Raw genomic sequence first — 15,619 nt, 5'->3', positions numbered from 1 at the left:
CAACTACCTTACTCTAGAATTTGAAACATATTTGTGCTCAGTATATCAGTTTGGAAGTGTTAAAACCATATTTTAATAAAATTATTTTTTCCCTCAAATTACAGGTAAAAATAAGACAAACCAGAAACTGCGCTGTTGTCTCTGACCTATAGGCCACTATTAAATCATCAGAATTTCTTAAAGATAGTGGCTAACAGAATTTTCTAAATCCCTAAACCCATTTTATTTATTTATTTTTAATTATATTCTTTTCTTTCTATACATTGTGCCATTATTGAGCACTATGGTAATTTTTCTTTCACTGCTCAAATTTGGCAAGTGAGAGTCTTTTCAGGATGACTGCTATGTTCTTCTGACAGGTCCTCATTAGTCTTTGAGTACCTCCTTGATATTGGGCACAGCAAAGCATTTGGGGTTTACCTTGTCCTTTGCCTGTCCCAGTCCTGGAATCAGAAATTTTTTTTTAAAAGAGTGTCCTTCCTCACCAGTTTTTTCCTAAGAGATAATAAAGTTTAGAAATCAAGATCTGTACACTAGGATGCTTATTGTTACTAGACTGTCACTGCTTCTAGATTCTTTCAATACAGAGTTCTAGAAAAAAATATTTTTAAAACATGAATTCATAGTGATATTTCTGGCAAAGATCATCAGTGGACATTAAAATCCATAGCCTGAGAAGTGGTTGGGAACAGGATATTCACATGGTTTCAAGTTATTGCCTCTAAGGCTACTTATTGATCATGAAGGGGAAAAGGTGACTTTATAAGGGGAAGATGTAGTGGACACCACTTTAACCAAGTAACTAAATTTCACATCATCAACAAAAGAACAGACTGATCTTATGGGCCTCCTGATGTGATACAATTGGAAATGACCCTGCCTATGTAGTAAACTTGCCAAAATTGTTTAATCAGAAATCATCACAAGTAAATGATCAGATTAAACAAATTATGGTGCATGTGTTGATTGACCTGGCCTCTTCTTAAATGTTTCCTTAAAGTGTCAAGAAAAAAAAAAAGTGAAGCAACTTCTCCATTAAAGAGACTAAAGAAACATAACAACCAAATGAAATGTATGAGTTTTTAAATTAGATTCAAGATTAAAAGGAAAAGTGATAAAGGGCATTTAGGGGCAGCTGGGGAAATTTGACTATAGAGTGCATATTAGATAATATTACTTACCTAGATTAACTTTATTCAGTTTGATAATGCCATTCTGGTTATAAAGGAGCATGTTTTCATTATGAGGAAATATCTGAAGAATTTGAGGTGAGGGGGCATGTTATAATGTCTGCAATTTACTTTAAAATGCTTCAACAAAATATACACAGAAAAGAGAAATCAAATTGTAAAATGTTTACAGTTATGAATACAGGTGAATGATATTCAAAATTTTAAAAGTTGGAGAGAAATTATAGAGTCAAAGTGAATATTTTCAAACAGGAGTATTAGCAACATTTTGAAGTTAATTTCAGAAAAAAAACCTCACAAAACTAAAGGGAAATAGATTAATATCTTTTTAGATTAACATTTTGAAAATCACATTTAGCTAGTATTTACTGAGTACTTGCTATGTTCCAGAACTACGATACGTACTTCATAAACAGAGTTAGGGTACAGGTTACTTAAACTTTGTGACATTCTTTTGTGATAGGTACTATTGTTCTCCTTATAAGAATGAGGAAAATAAAGTTTAGAGAACTTAAGTAACTTGCCTGAGGTCCAAAGCTAGTATGTGATAAAGCTGGAGTCAGATTTCAGTCCAGAGCCTTGAAATGTGTCTCTGGTTGATTGTATCAGATGAGAAAGGCTGGTTAAGGTCTTAAGCCTTGGATTCTTGACTTAAGCTGCTTCTGTCTACTATTGACTAGTCTGATCTCGGGCAAGTTATTAAAATAAGCATGGTAATGATAATACCTACACTGTAGATTAGTTTGGAAGAACTAAATCCATTGAAAACCCTTAGAATAGTACCTAGCATGCGGTAAAGGCTTGATAAACATTAGCTAGCAATTAGCAAGAACCAAGCGCACTGTTTTCACATGTTATCTCTTTCTTATGCATTTTGTACAACAATCATGCGAGATAGGTTCTTCCTTTCCTTTTTTATAGCTGCTAAAAGGAGATGAAAGTTACCACAAGTAGAACCAAAATTTAAACCTAGGTCTCTGTAACACCAAAATCCACGTTCTTTCTGCTACACCACATAGAATTCTCCAAGTACATTATCACCCTAGCACGTTCCTTTAAGTTCTAATTATTATTATTTTTTTTTCATTTTGTGAAATAAAAGAAGTTCATTACAGTTATACCTCAGATCATCTTTCCTTTACTATACAACAAAGGGTGATCCATAAACCTGCTCTTTGTTTTTAGTTCAAGAGAATTATCTTTCACAATAATATAGGAGTTATTATGAGATTTTATATGTAAAAATTATAGTAGGAATTAACAATTTTTAGAATAGCTAGTTCTGGTTTAAATTTTAAATCTAGGAATATGTAGCATCCATTAAAATGCTTTTAACTTAGAAGCGTTTGAAAGCAACTTAGCAGCATTTATTTTATAAACTTAATAATGAAGGCCAAATAACAATCAAGATTAGAGCCTATAATTGGAAGTTCAAGGTTATCACTAAACATACTTACATCATTGAAATTTAAAATACAGCAACAGAATCAATAAATGTTTTGGAGATACTCTTTTAGCTGTGAAATTCATGACATTAGAATCTGTGAACTTGTTGGAGTTTATTTGCATAAGCGTGGTCTGACCCACAAGACTCCATTCGCTGAAAAATATGAGTGTTTCATTGTGATTTTTCTCAAACAAATAGGACAGTTTATAAACCTTTCTTTTCTTTTAGTTTCCATGGCAATATTTGATAACCTGATTTTAGCATTTTATATCTAAGAGCTGTTGCTTCTTATTGAAGCAGAGAGATAAGAAAGGCTTAAAAATGAGATTTAAGAATCAGCATGTTATTTATTAGGATATCAGTGTCAGTTACTTTTAAAAATACTGTTAATAGCAATTGAAACCTTTTATATTTGGTGACTTGATGCTTCATTCAATAGAATCAGCACATATATTCTATCTAATATATTCTGGGCATTTATCATCTTATATATGGGTCATCGGAAATTGAAATAATAAGGGCCAAATAATGAAGATGACTGTAAGATTATGATACCATTGACAGTAAATCACTGATTAGAAGCCATTCTTATTTCAAAAGCTTTCTCCCATTTTTAAATTTTCTGAGTTTAATTTTTAGGATAATTAATCAAGTAAAAATATCTGTAACAATAATAATAATTATTACAATGGTTTGTATACAACTGTTAGTCAAGAAATGAAAAAGAAATGCAAATGAATGTCAGAAGTTACCAAAATATTAGTCAAATGTTACAGAAATCAATCACAATAAAGGGCTTACGATTACACAATTATTTTCTTGGAAACTAACCATTTGCCATTAATAAAAGAAAATGTTCAATGTATTCTTAAGGCACTTTTTTTACTACTTCTTTTCCCCTATTCCCAGTTTTTGGTTTTTGTTTTTAAATAATGTTTTGTCTCTCCTGCTTTACCGTCTCTCTCGTTCCCTTCCCTCTTGCTCTTGTTCTTCAGTGACATTCTGCTCAGCAGATGTCCCCAGCCCTCCTTTCTTGTCTGTCTGAACCAGAGCATGTTATCCCACCACAGCCTTGATTCAGATCTCAGTGCCCCTTTCTTCATTCCCAGGACCTCTTTCTTCAGAGATTGAAATTCTGCTAGCAATTAGCACGCTACACAACTTTTTTTTTTTTTAAGAGAGATTGTCTGTAAGATTAGAATGTTTCTATTAATTCTGGGGAAAAAAATAACAATTGCTTGATCAGTTCTTACAGGAAGCAAGCTATTGTAACATTTTTAAATGTCATTTTTTAAGTGTCCAACTTATTTGCCGCTGGGAGAGATCTTTTGAATGTTATTACCTTTAATATCTGTGTCATTTATTTCCCAGGGAATTTTAAGAATTTACACCTTCTTTAATCTACATATTCTTTTCTTTGCTTTGTATAAAAATTAATAAAAGTCCAAAGCATGTCTAATTAACTTCTTATGAATTTACTTCTCATAGGAATTTTCTGGGAGATTTACTTAAAATGCAGATCTCATGTCATCCTACCCAGATATTGCAGTTCACCCAAAGATTAAGTAGTTTACATTTTATGTACGCATCTTAGTGATTCTGATGCAGGCAGCCCACTTGAAGGAACACATGTCATTAACAAAATCATAAAATCTAGACAAACATCATCAATTTGTTGCTTTAGCAAACTGTGCATTGGTTCCTGGTAGAAATTTGAAAATCCATCCAAGGAGATTTATATTAATCAGAATGCTGGTGTGGAGACCAACAACCATAAAAGAGATTAGAGAGTTCAATTCTGTAATGAAGACAGACAAGAAATATGAATGAGAAATAAATACTCTAAATACAGTTAACCATTAATAAACAGTGAAAAGCAAATTAAAACAATATGTGAGCTATATCATCCATTTATTTCTTAAAAATTAAAGCTTGGTAGTATCTATCACTAGGAAAAATGCAAGGAATTGAATCCCCCTGGAAACATCAATAGTAGAAATATAAGATGGCAGAGACTATTGGAAGGCAATCAGCAATAGCTATCTACTGTTAAAGTTAAAATCTTTTTGAAGCAAAACTTGTATATATGTGCAAAGAAATATACAAGAACATTTAGCATTGCATTGCTTAGAAGAATGAAAAATGAGAAGCATGTCATCAATAAAGAGGAAAATGATTACCAACCTAAGAATATCTGTGCTGTAGAATAGTATAAAATCTTTCTAGAAGAATGTAGCAAGTGTTCATGTATTTCATTTTGAATTCTCTCCAAGACAGATTTAGTGGATTAAAAAGAAATAAAAAACAATTGATATAGAACTGTCCCTCTTATACAAGAAGGATAGGTATAAAACACTTAATAGCTATGATTAGATAAGTGAAAGGATTGGGAGAAGCGGACAGAAATCATGAAGGAAGTCTTTCAACATATTTTTTCAACTTTTTTACAACAAAAAAATTCATGCATCACTTTTGAATTAAAATAAAAGAACATGAAGAAAACAAGCAACTAAGTCCCAAAATAAGCTGGTTTTAAACTATAGCAAAGCTTCACTAATTCTTAGGAACTGGGAGGAGTTCGTTTATGGGGCATTTTTTCAATGTGCTTTACTCTTGATCTTTGCAAGAGTAGTATCTCTTATAAACTAAGTATTAATAAAGAAAATAAGGCATATCAATAAAAATTTAATCAATAGAAGGTCAGCTCTATATAAAAATGTATCATTATCAGAAAGAGAAATTTTTTCCAGAAGAATTATTGGTAAAATGTTTGGCTGTAGATATGAAAATAACAAGGGAACTTACAACTAAAAATTAGTATGCTTTTTTGGGATAGTATAGCTGCCTCTTAAATTTTCTTTCATTTTGGTTTCCATTGTTATAATGGTATTTATTCAATAACTACTCTACAAGTCTAGCTCAGCCCAGAATTTTTATTTCATCAAAACCATTTGAAAACAATGATTTTAGTCTGAATTCTTTTCGCTTTAAGAAATTCCACATATTAAAAAGTCATTTTAAATTCAGTAAAATATGTCTAGAATTACAAAGTCTGAATCAGTAAAACCTAGTTTAATAGAGTTGCACTATAACTTGCATCATTATTCCTAATTAAAGATTTGACTTTAAATCATTGCTCGTTCTCAGGATAGAGACAAGCTTGTATTCTCATTACAAGTTCATTGGTGGTTTTCACATTCTAATATTATTTATGTTCAGAATCAACAGCAAGTATAGTTGTCTGGATATGCTTTACACTTTATTTTTTTAATTTGTTTGTATAACTGGATAAACAGTTGTCAGATTGTGCTCTGGCATCTTCTGCACTCTGGTAAATACATATCCTATACCGTTTCCATGGTGCAAACCCCAAGCCCACTCTACACTAACAGTAAATGCAGTAAGTTGATATTACATACCCAACAGTTTGCCTAAGTTGACAATTTCCTCCTACCATGCACTCTCACTGAAAAGCAAAACCAGCCAAATATTCATAAATATATTCAAGATCAAAGACAGAGAAAGTCAGCACTGGAAGAGGAAACCAATATCAGATTCCACTTCCTAGAAGAATTCTTCATCTTTGCAGCATATTGGAATTGCCTGGGGAGCCTAAAAAAAACTCCCAAAGCCCAAGCTTCACTCCATTTCAATTGCATTATAATCTCTGTGGGTGGGACATGGGCATCAGTATAGGTATACTTTGTTTTATTGTGCTTCACTTTATTGCACTCCACAGAATTGTTTTGTTTGTTTGTTTGTTTGTTTGTTTTACAAATTTAAGGCAAGACCTTCTAACAGGAAAAAAGGATTACAACCCTGTTGCAGTTCTTGCTTTATTGTGATGATCTAGAACCAAACTCACAATATCGCCAAGGTATGCATGTAGTGTTCAGAGCAGCCCAGGTGATTCAATAAGCAACTAAGACTGAGAACCAGAGTCCTAGAGAACAGTAATGGCTCTCAAAGCCACAACAGCAGCAGCCACAGCAAATCAGAACATCCAGTGATAGTGCAGGGTAAAAGGAGCCACACGTATCTCTTCAGATTAATGGGGCAGTTGGTGTTTTGTTTAAAAGAAAAGGGAGAAAAAGTAAGATTTAGTGCACTAAATGAAGGACCACAATTCTTTGATACCTGTGCCTTTCACTGGGCATGAAATAATTAGAAATTAGGGCCCTTGTTTGTATTTTTTTTCTCCTCAAACAAGATCAAGGTTCAGTCATTTAAGTTAGAGTCCAAAGTATTAGAAAACACTGGAGATCAGCTTAAGCAGGTGATTTACTGTTTTTCTTTCTTTGGCACTTAAACAACTTTTTACATACTACTCTCTGCACCTTTTACAACAGATCTATGTCACCTGGCAGCCACTTTCAAGGCTTTCATGGCGATGAACTATGTGTCTGCACATTAATTAAGAAAAAAGAGAAAGAGAAAACTGAAAGGCCGATGGCCACAGTAACTGTTTAAATACATGCCATTAGAACACTGACTTCAGTCATTTTTAAGACAATAAGCTCTTCAGAAGTTCAATGGCTTTTAAATGTCTGTTTAGATACAGAAATCTTTTTTTTTTTTTTTTTTTTTTTTTGTGACCCAGGAGCTGAAACGTAGGGACCAGAGGCAGCCCTGGTAAGGGAGTGGCCCCCCCTAACCTTTCTCAGAAGCAGTGGGAGGCATCCTTTGCTTCAGCAGAGGCCAGGGGGATAGCTCATATAATCCTTTAAATTCTCACTTTCCACACTGAATAGGAACAACCTGATTTGGCTTGAGGGAGTAATCAAGAAATATTTAAACGCGAGGGTATGTGTGTGGGTGAGGGGAAGTGAGATTCTAAGGAGAGACCTGTGATTCAAGAAGTGAGAAGGGTGAGGTATATCCCAGCCAGCCTAGCTTTTTCAGGTCCCTCTCCCTCTTCTTCACCCCAGCTTTCCCAGTCCCACCCAGTTCCTTCCTCTTCTTCTTTTGCTGGTGCTCCCACCCGGAGTCCCAAGAACCAGCGTCTGGTCGTGTAAATGTACCAGCACCTCACTGCAAGGCCTTTGGTAAGTCTTCAAACATTGGTGGATCTCCGTTTTTCTGTCTGTGAACTCAGAGGGCAACTCAGTTTTTTTTAACCTGCCAGCTGGGATTTGGTCTGGAGGATTGGAAAGTGAGGAGGGCACTTTATTTTAGCTATTATGAAATTACTTCAGTCTGTAAGCATTTTTTCTAAACTTGTTATTTGCAATACTCAGTAGTGGCATTAGACATTGAGTGGCCTTAAACCCTAGCTTTCTACCTTTGCATATGATTGACTATGAATGAAAGTGTTAACTTGTTACTTACTTTCTCCATCTCACCCCAGGCCTTGTTATCCTGTAACAAACATAATTTGTCAGAGGTAGAGATTTTATTATAAATTTTCTGAGTCAGTATAATAATTGGTCATCAGAAATACCTTGTGTGGTTTAAGGAGGCTTTGTGGGGGTGGTGGGCTTCTCACCTGAGCTGAGACTCAGGTCAGTTTGGACTACCTGTTTTGAAATTCTGCTGAAAATGACTAGGGTCTGATTTCGTAGCTTGTTTAAAAAGATTTTTTTTAAAACTAAATTTGATTGCTATTAGAAGACAACCATATACTGTAATCGTTTTGATTTGGTTTAAGAAACACTGAGTGATAACATTCAGTCTTTTTATCTGTGTTCAGATCTCTTATTCAGTTAATGCAGTTTGGGTAAATCCAGATTAATCTAGTTGAAAAAAGCAGCCTGTCATCACCCAAGAAACAAACATTTTAATAGAATCAATCAATGGCCACTATAATTATAAATTCTGAACCCTCAACTTAAGTCTTCCCTTTCTTCCTCACCTGCTCTTTCCCCATTTTTTTTATTGAGGTATAATTGACGTATTAGTGTCAGGTGTACCATATAATGATTTGATCTTTGTTTATATTGCAAAATGATCACCACAATGGGTCTAGTTAATATCCATCACCAGATACAGTTACAATTTTTTTCTCATGAGAACTTTTAATATCTACTCTCTTAGCAACTTTCAAATTTACAGTACAGAATTAACTATAGACACATGCTGTATATTAAATTCCCTTGACATTTCTTTTATAGCTGGAAGTCTAAACTTTTAAAACCCCTTCACCAATCTCCTTGACCTGCCTCTTGCCTCTGGCAGCCACCACTCTGTCCTCTGTATCCACGACCTCAGTTTGTTTTTGTTTTTTTAGATTCCACATATTAATGAAATCATATAGTACTTGTCTTTCTCTGACGTATTTCATGTAGCATGATGCCTTCAATATCCATCCATGTTGTCACAAATGACAAGATTTCATTCTTTTGATGGCTCAATGATATTCCATTTTACACACACACACACGCGCGCGCACGCACACACACACACACACACTATTTTCTTTACCCACTTATCCATTAATAGACACTTAGGTTGTTTCCTTATCTTAGCTATTGTAAGTAAAACTGAAATGAGCATGGGGGTGCATATTCTTTTTGAGTTAGTGTTTTTATTTTCTTCAATAAATTCCCAGAAGTGCAATCGCTGGATCATAGGATATTTCTATTTTTAATTTTTGAGGCACTTCCAAACTGTTTTCTGTTGTGGCTGTATCAATTTGCATACACACCAACAGAGCATAAGTATTCCCTTTTCTCTCCATCTTCACTAAGACTTATTTCTTGTCTTTTTGATAATAGCCATTCTAACAGGTGTGAGGTGGTATCTCATTGTGGTTTTGATTTGTGTTTCTCTGATTAGTAATGTGGAATATCTTATTACATGGCAGTCTCTTAATATCTTTTGCATTTCTTTGATATCAGTTGTAATGTGTCCTCTTTAATTTCTGATTTTGAGGACTCTTTTTTTCTTGGTGAGTCCTGCTAAAAGTTTGTCAATTTTACCTTAAAAAAAAAAAAACAGCTTAGTTACATTTATTTTTTCTGTTGTCTTTTTAGTCTCTATCATTTGAAAACTACTGATTTGAAAACTACTTTGAATTGTATTCTATGCTCTGGAAAGAACATTTTGTGAATTAGCACACAGCAATATTATAACTGTCAATGTCTGTATTCTCTCAGACCATAAATTTCTCTGTTAAAGATTATTTAACTGGTACTTCTTTACTAGAGCTTTCTATAATGGGTGTCCTAATAAATCATTTCATATTAACTCATTTTAAACCCCACCTTTCAACTAATACAGAGGATAGTATAATCCATCCAGTTGAATTCAGCTATGTTTTGGGCTTAGGGAATAAATGGGAAAAAAAAATCCATATTTTCATATTCCTTTTCAACTTTCCTATTTACTAGTAAACTTGTTATCAAAACTTCTATAGAATCGGTTCCGTCTCAGGGCTTGACACATAGTTATGAGATTCCCTAGTTAGTTAAGAAGTGCCCTCAGCATTCTCATCCCTAGCTGCAATCCTTTGCAGGCAAGCCCAGGAAAGTCAAGGTCTAAATTCCTGTTTGAGTCAACATGACATCTCACAAATCCGCTTCAAGGTTAAGGTGGAAACACATCAATGTTTCTGCTACTTTGCCCAAAGAAGACAGAAACTAATGGTAGTGGTTCCCAAATTTGTCCCCATAAGAATCACCTGTCGAAATTCCAAAGCCAATGTCACATCCCAGACAAATCAATTACAATCTCTGAGGATGGGTCACAAGTATTTGTAGTTCATAAAGCTCCCCAGGTGATCCCATAGGACAAAATTTGGGAACCACTGAATAATGGCATCCATGAAATTTGTTTTATTTAGGACTATCACTTGGGTTTCTAACCATGTTTTAAAAATGTTATTCCATCTATCTTTAGGAAAGGGAGATTTCCTAAAAATGAAAATATCCATTTTATGGTCAATCTATGGAAACTAATGAGGCTAGATTAGTCTCTGTGGTTATTTTATCTCAGTGAATAAATTATAACTGAAGATGAAATTTCTTTTTTTGAAAGCCGGGAAAAGTCAAGCCACCAATCAAAGTCTTCTCAAAGCCATCTAATTATTATGCGAGACAAATAACAAAACACATGAGATAATTTTTACAACAGAAGAAAATATCTTAATGTATATTCTCATACTTTGTGATTAATTCTTGTTTTTGATTTAAGAGTATATTTATGTAATACAATTATCTAAATCCAGAAACAGTGACAATGTAAATCAGGAAGCAATTTTTGTCTAAATTATGTTTAGCTATGAGTTATTTTTTATTTATGAGTTAATTTTATTACCTAATGTTTTGTAATTAAATAATTAATAAAAATGCCTTTATTTAATGCACTTAAATAGTCCTGTTATAGAAAATATATGATGTAGTTACTGAGCCTTTTGATATATTTATGTGTCTTATGAATAATAGAGAGGCATAACCACTGAGGGGGAACAGCACACACAGGAGTTTCAAGTCCTTAATGAGCAAAGACTATAGGGCAAGCCCAGAACTGAATGCTGTAGATAGAAGGTGAACAAGACTCTTGTAAGAGTATAGCTTACTGGGAAAGATATTCATTTAATAAGTAAACATAAAAATAGTTTATTACCTTTGGAATAAGAGCTATAAAAAAGAACTTATCAGAGGATATGAAACCAGGAAACATCTGACTTGGGCTGGAATAAAGGTGGGTCATAAAATACTTCACTTTAGAAGGTGAAAGCTGAGACTTCATGGTATGAGGAGGAAATGGGGGTCTTTCAGTTTCTCCCATCCAAGTTGGAAATTCAGTCAGAGTTTTCTCTAAGGAGTATCTGCAAATTTATAAAGTAAACTCTAACACCTAAAAAAAAAAAATGGGTTATCATTTTTATCACCACCGACATAAAGTAGGTTTTGGGACCATTAGCATTCAGATCTGTCATGACGCTAATTCCTAGTTGTGTGACATTAACACGGGTTAACGACTTTCAGCACTTCTTGTCTCATTGCCTTGTAGATAGAGTGAACATTTATCGGCTAGGAGTGTTGAAAGAATCACATGAAATGGTATAGTATTTACCCAAGCTCAAGTACTGGTGTAAGAGTGCTCAGCCAGTAGTTTCTTTCTTTCCAAATATCCCCTATAAAACCTATATGGCTATTTTGTTGGGAATAAAGCATATTGATCAAAGGACGTGTAGCAGTAGGTTCCAAAATTAGATGTACAATATCAATCAATGGAAGGGTTTTTAAAAAAAAGATACATAGGCCCAATTCCAAGAGATTTTGATCTAGTAGATCTTGGAAAGGGCCTATGTATGTGTATTTTTAAGTTTGTCAGGTATTTCAGATGGTGAGCTGAATTTAGGAATTACATATCTAGGAAAGCTATAAAATGATTATCCCTTTTAAAATATAATCGGGAGCATATATAGAACTGAAATTTAATACCTTGACTTCTTGAACCTAAACTGGCATGGGAAATCTCTTCCTGATGGCATAAGACACATCACCTTTATGATATAATTATAGCATCCTGAATTAACAAGTGGACTAAAATAGTTTTCATACAAGGACACACTGAAAGCTCACCCGCACTGGAATCTATGCACAGCTGTAGCACAACGACCACTTGTTAAGCCATTACTTTGTGCCAGGCACTATCCTAAGACCTAAAACTATGCAAAAATAAACCTGTACTCCAAGTTCTACCCCAGTGCTGTGAGTTCATCAATTTTGTGCTCTAAGAAAAACAATCACTTAAATACTGAATTTAAGTACCTTTCTTGTGTGTGTCTCAGGTATTTTTAGCTCTTTAGGATGAATCCATGATATAATTATACCAGACATTTTTCTTCTTCTGGAAGTTAAAACCACTCAGTCTTCATTTGTTAATAAATAGCAAATGGTAACCATAAATGTAGTTGTCACCACACAAGGTATAATTTGAAGGATGAACTTAAAGGCAACTATAATCAGAATGCAAAAACAACATTTGTAAAACATAGTACACTTTGTGTATAGGTGTCTCAGTAATAGCCTTAAATGCAAGGGTTTTATCAAAATGTAGTTTGTAATATACCACTGTGCAGAAAGCATCCTCTTAGCTGAGAGAAATAGCATAGAAATCTAACTGATTTCATGGATTAATTACTAAGAAAGTTTACTTTAAACTCTTTGGTCAAGAACGAGATTATACTATTTTTAACTTTCACAGTTTTACTAATCTTTTACTTTTTTTTTTTTTAATTTAAGCGTACGGGAAAGATCACAGGGCATTACATTTCAAATATATTTTTAAATAAAATTGTATAAAAAGTTTATCGATTAAGAAATTTGGGATGCTGCATTTTTCCAAGTCACCAGATAAATCTTTAGCACATTTTAATGTAGCTATTAAATAACAATACCTAGCCCAATTAGTAGTGGGTAAGAGCCTGGATTTTGGAGCAGAATATCTGTTTTCAAATTTTGGCTCTGTCACTTAGTAGCTACATGATCTCAGGTAAATAAAACACCTTATGCTTTCTTTGCCTCAGTTTCCTCATCCATAAAATAGGAGGAATAAACATACTTACATCAAAGAGTTACATCAGTGAGATTGGAATGACTAAATCCATGGGGAACACCTAAAATAGCCTCTGGTACCTGAAAGGTGTTCTTGAAAAGTTATCATAATCATTTCCTCCCACTTGTATTGCTTAGTTAAGAGAAGGTTTTATTTGCAAATTCCCCAATTATGAAAAGGTAAGTAAAAATAGACCTTGAATTCTCATTGTGTGTCAAGCAAAATGGTATATGCTTTCACATTTTCATTTAAATGCTAACTAACCATGTGAATTCATTTGCACCATGCATTTTCATGCCCTTATTGTTTATCAGAGCAGTGATAGGTTTCTGACATGGGCACAACAGGAGGGTAGAATTTGGGAAGGGAAAAAAGGGAAGAAGGGAGGATGGTAAAGCTTGAGATACGTATCAAAGTAAATTAAAAAATCCTAAATCTCAATGGTTTATCACAATTAAAGTTTATTTCTAGCTCATGTAAGTGGAAGATGGAGACAGCAAAGATCTGTTCATTCTATTTAGAAACCCAGGCTGATGAAACCCTGCCACTTAATCACAGGGGTGTCATTATCTCACTGGAGATCCACAAATGGGGGAGAAGTTAGTGCAGTGTCTCCAGGAACACATTCCCTGAGCCCAGCTCAGTGGTGTGACCATACCTGACAGCAAGGGAGGCTGGGAAATGTGCTCAGGAGGAAAGAGGAAGTGGTTTGGGGAATAGCTAACAGTTTCAAACACAAGGTCTAAAAGCATAGGTATGGGAGAATGCAACTGCAAAAGTTTAGGCAACCAAAATTTAAAAATAATAATTAAAATTTTGAGAGCCTTATGGAAAGAGTAAGGGAAAGAGATGAGAAGGAATTGAAAACTAATAGAAATAGGATTCCTTTAAAGGGAGAGGGATGATGTGAACAGCAAGGAGAAAGTTGTTGAATAAAAAGAAAACATTGGTCGGTTTCTGAATATTGCCAAAAAAGGACCTAGCCTTAGCGAAGTGGAAGTTCTGGCTTTGTTTGTTTTAAACATTTTCTGAACTATGTCACATAAGTGTCAGGATATAATAGCACTTGGTGCTTTGATCAAGAAGATAACCAAGAAACGTGAAATGTGCAGAGTTACCTGAATAAAGAATTTCCATCCTCTTTCCTGTTTCCAACTTTTTGTTTAAAGAAAGCTCCTTGCCTGTATGATTAGAAGCTAAGCTGTCTGATAAGGTTAACTATATTGTTAGGAAAAAGAACATGAGACTTTTGTCACTTACAAAGGGCATGTCCTGCTATGGTGGCCCAATTACTTCCTCTGCCTTCAATGCCCTTTTCTTTTTCTACCTGTCAACTCCTTCTCAGCCTTCAAAATGAATATGTGCTAAACTTAATATGTAGTTACTGTTTCTATACACCTCTTCTTGTAGAACTACCAAATTCCTATTAAAGGTGGATAGGATGTAGTCAGCTGTGTTTATATGTTTGCATCTGGGTAACCAATCTAGCCAATAGGACTAGGGGTGAACCTCTGGTCAAAGCTGAGCCAATCAGAACCCTTGCCCAGAAATCTGAAATAGTCTGAGAGGTTAAGCAATTTGTTGAATATGACTGAGTCCGAAGGTCATTTATATTGGGTATAGAATTTATGTGATTGCAGACATATGCAAATTACAATACAGTAGAAATCATTAACAAGCAAATGAAACTAGTCTGCAGAATGGTTTCCATGCTGATTTTCATGAGAGGTAGCACCTCAATCCATGTATCTTTTTTACTTCCTCTAGTTTAAATGGGTTCTCTTCATTGAAATAAAAGAAACTTGAGAAGAAAATGTTTTTTTAATAATTTATTTTTCAATTACTGTTGACATATAATATTATATTAGTCTCAGGTGTACAGTATAGTAATTAGACTTTTGTATAACTTGCAAGGGGATCACCCCAATAAATCTAGTACCCATCTGACACCATACATAGTTATTACAACAATGCCTATATTCCTTATGCTATACTTTACATCCCCATTCTATTTTGTAACTCTCAATTTGTACTTCTTAATCTCTTTCCCTTTTTTACCTATCCCTTCAAACTCCCTCCTATCTGGCAACCATCAAAATGTTCTCTGAATCTATGAGTTTATTTCTGTTTTATTTGCTTATTTTGTTCTTTAGATTACACATGTAAATGTAATCATATGGCATTTGTCTTTCTCTATCTGACTTACTCCACTCAGCACAATACCCTCTAGGTACATCCATGTTGTTAAAGATGGCAATATTTCATTCTTTTTTATGATTGAGTAATATTCTATTATATATATGTACCACCTCTTTATCCATTCTCCCAGTGATGGACACCCAGGTAGCCTCCATATCTTGGCTATTGTAAATAATACAGCAATGAACATATAAATGCACATGTCCCTTTTAAATAGTATTTTGGGTTTTTTCCACTAAAAAGCAAGAAGTGGGATCACTAAATCCTTCTTTGTTTCTCG

This window comes from Pteropus medius, unplaced genomic scaffold (genome assembly GCF_902729225.1).
Source record: "Pteropus medius unplaced genomic scaffold, Ma_sr-lr_union100, whole genome shotgun sequence".
NCBI classification, from domain to species: domain Eukaryota; kingdom Metazoa; phylum Chordata; class Mammalia; order Chiroptera; family Pteropodidae; genus Pteropus; species Pteropus medius.
This window is presented reverse-complemented; position numbering follows the sequence as displayed.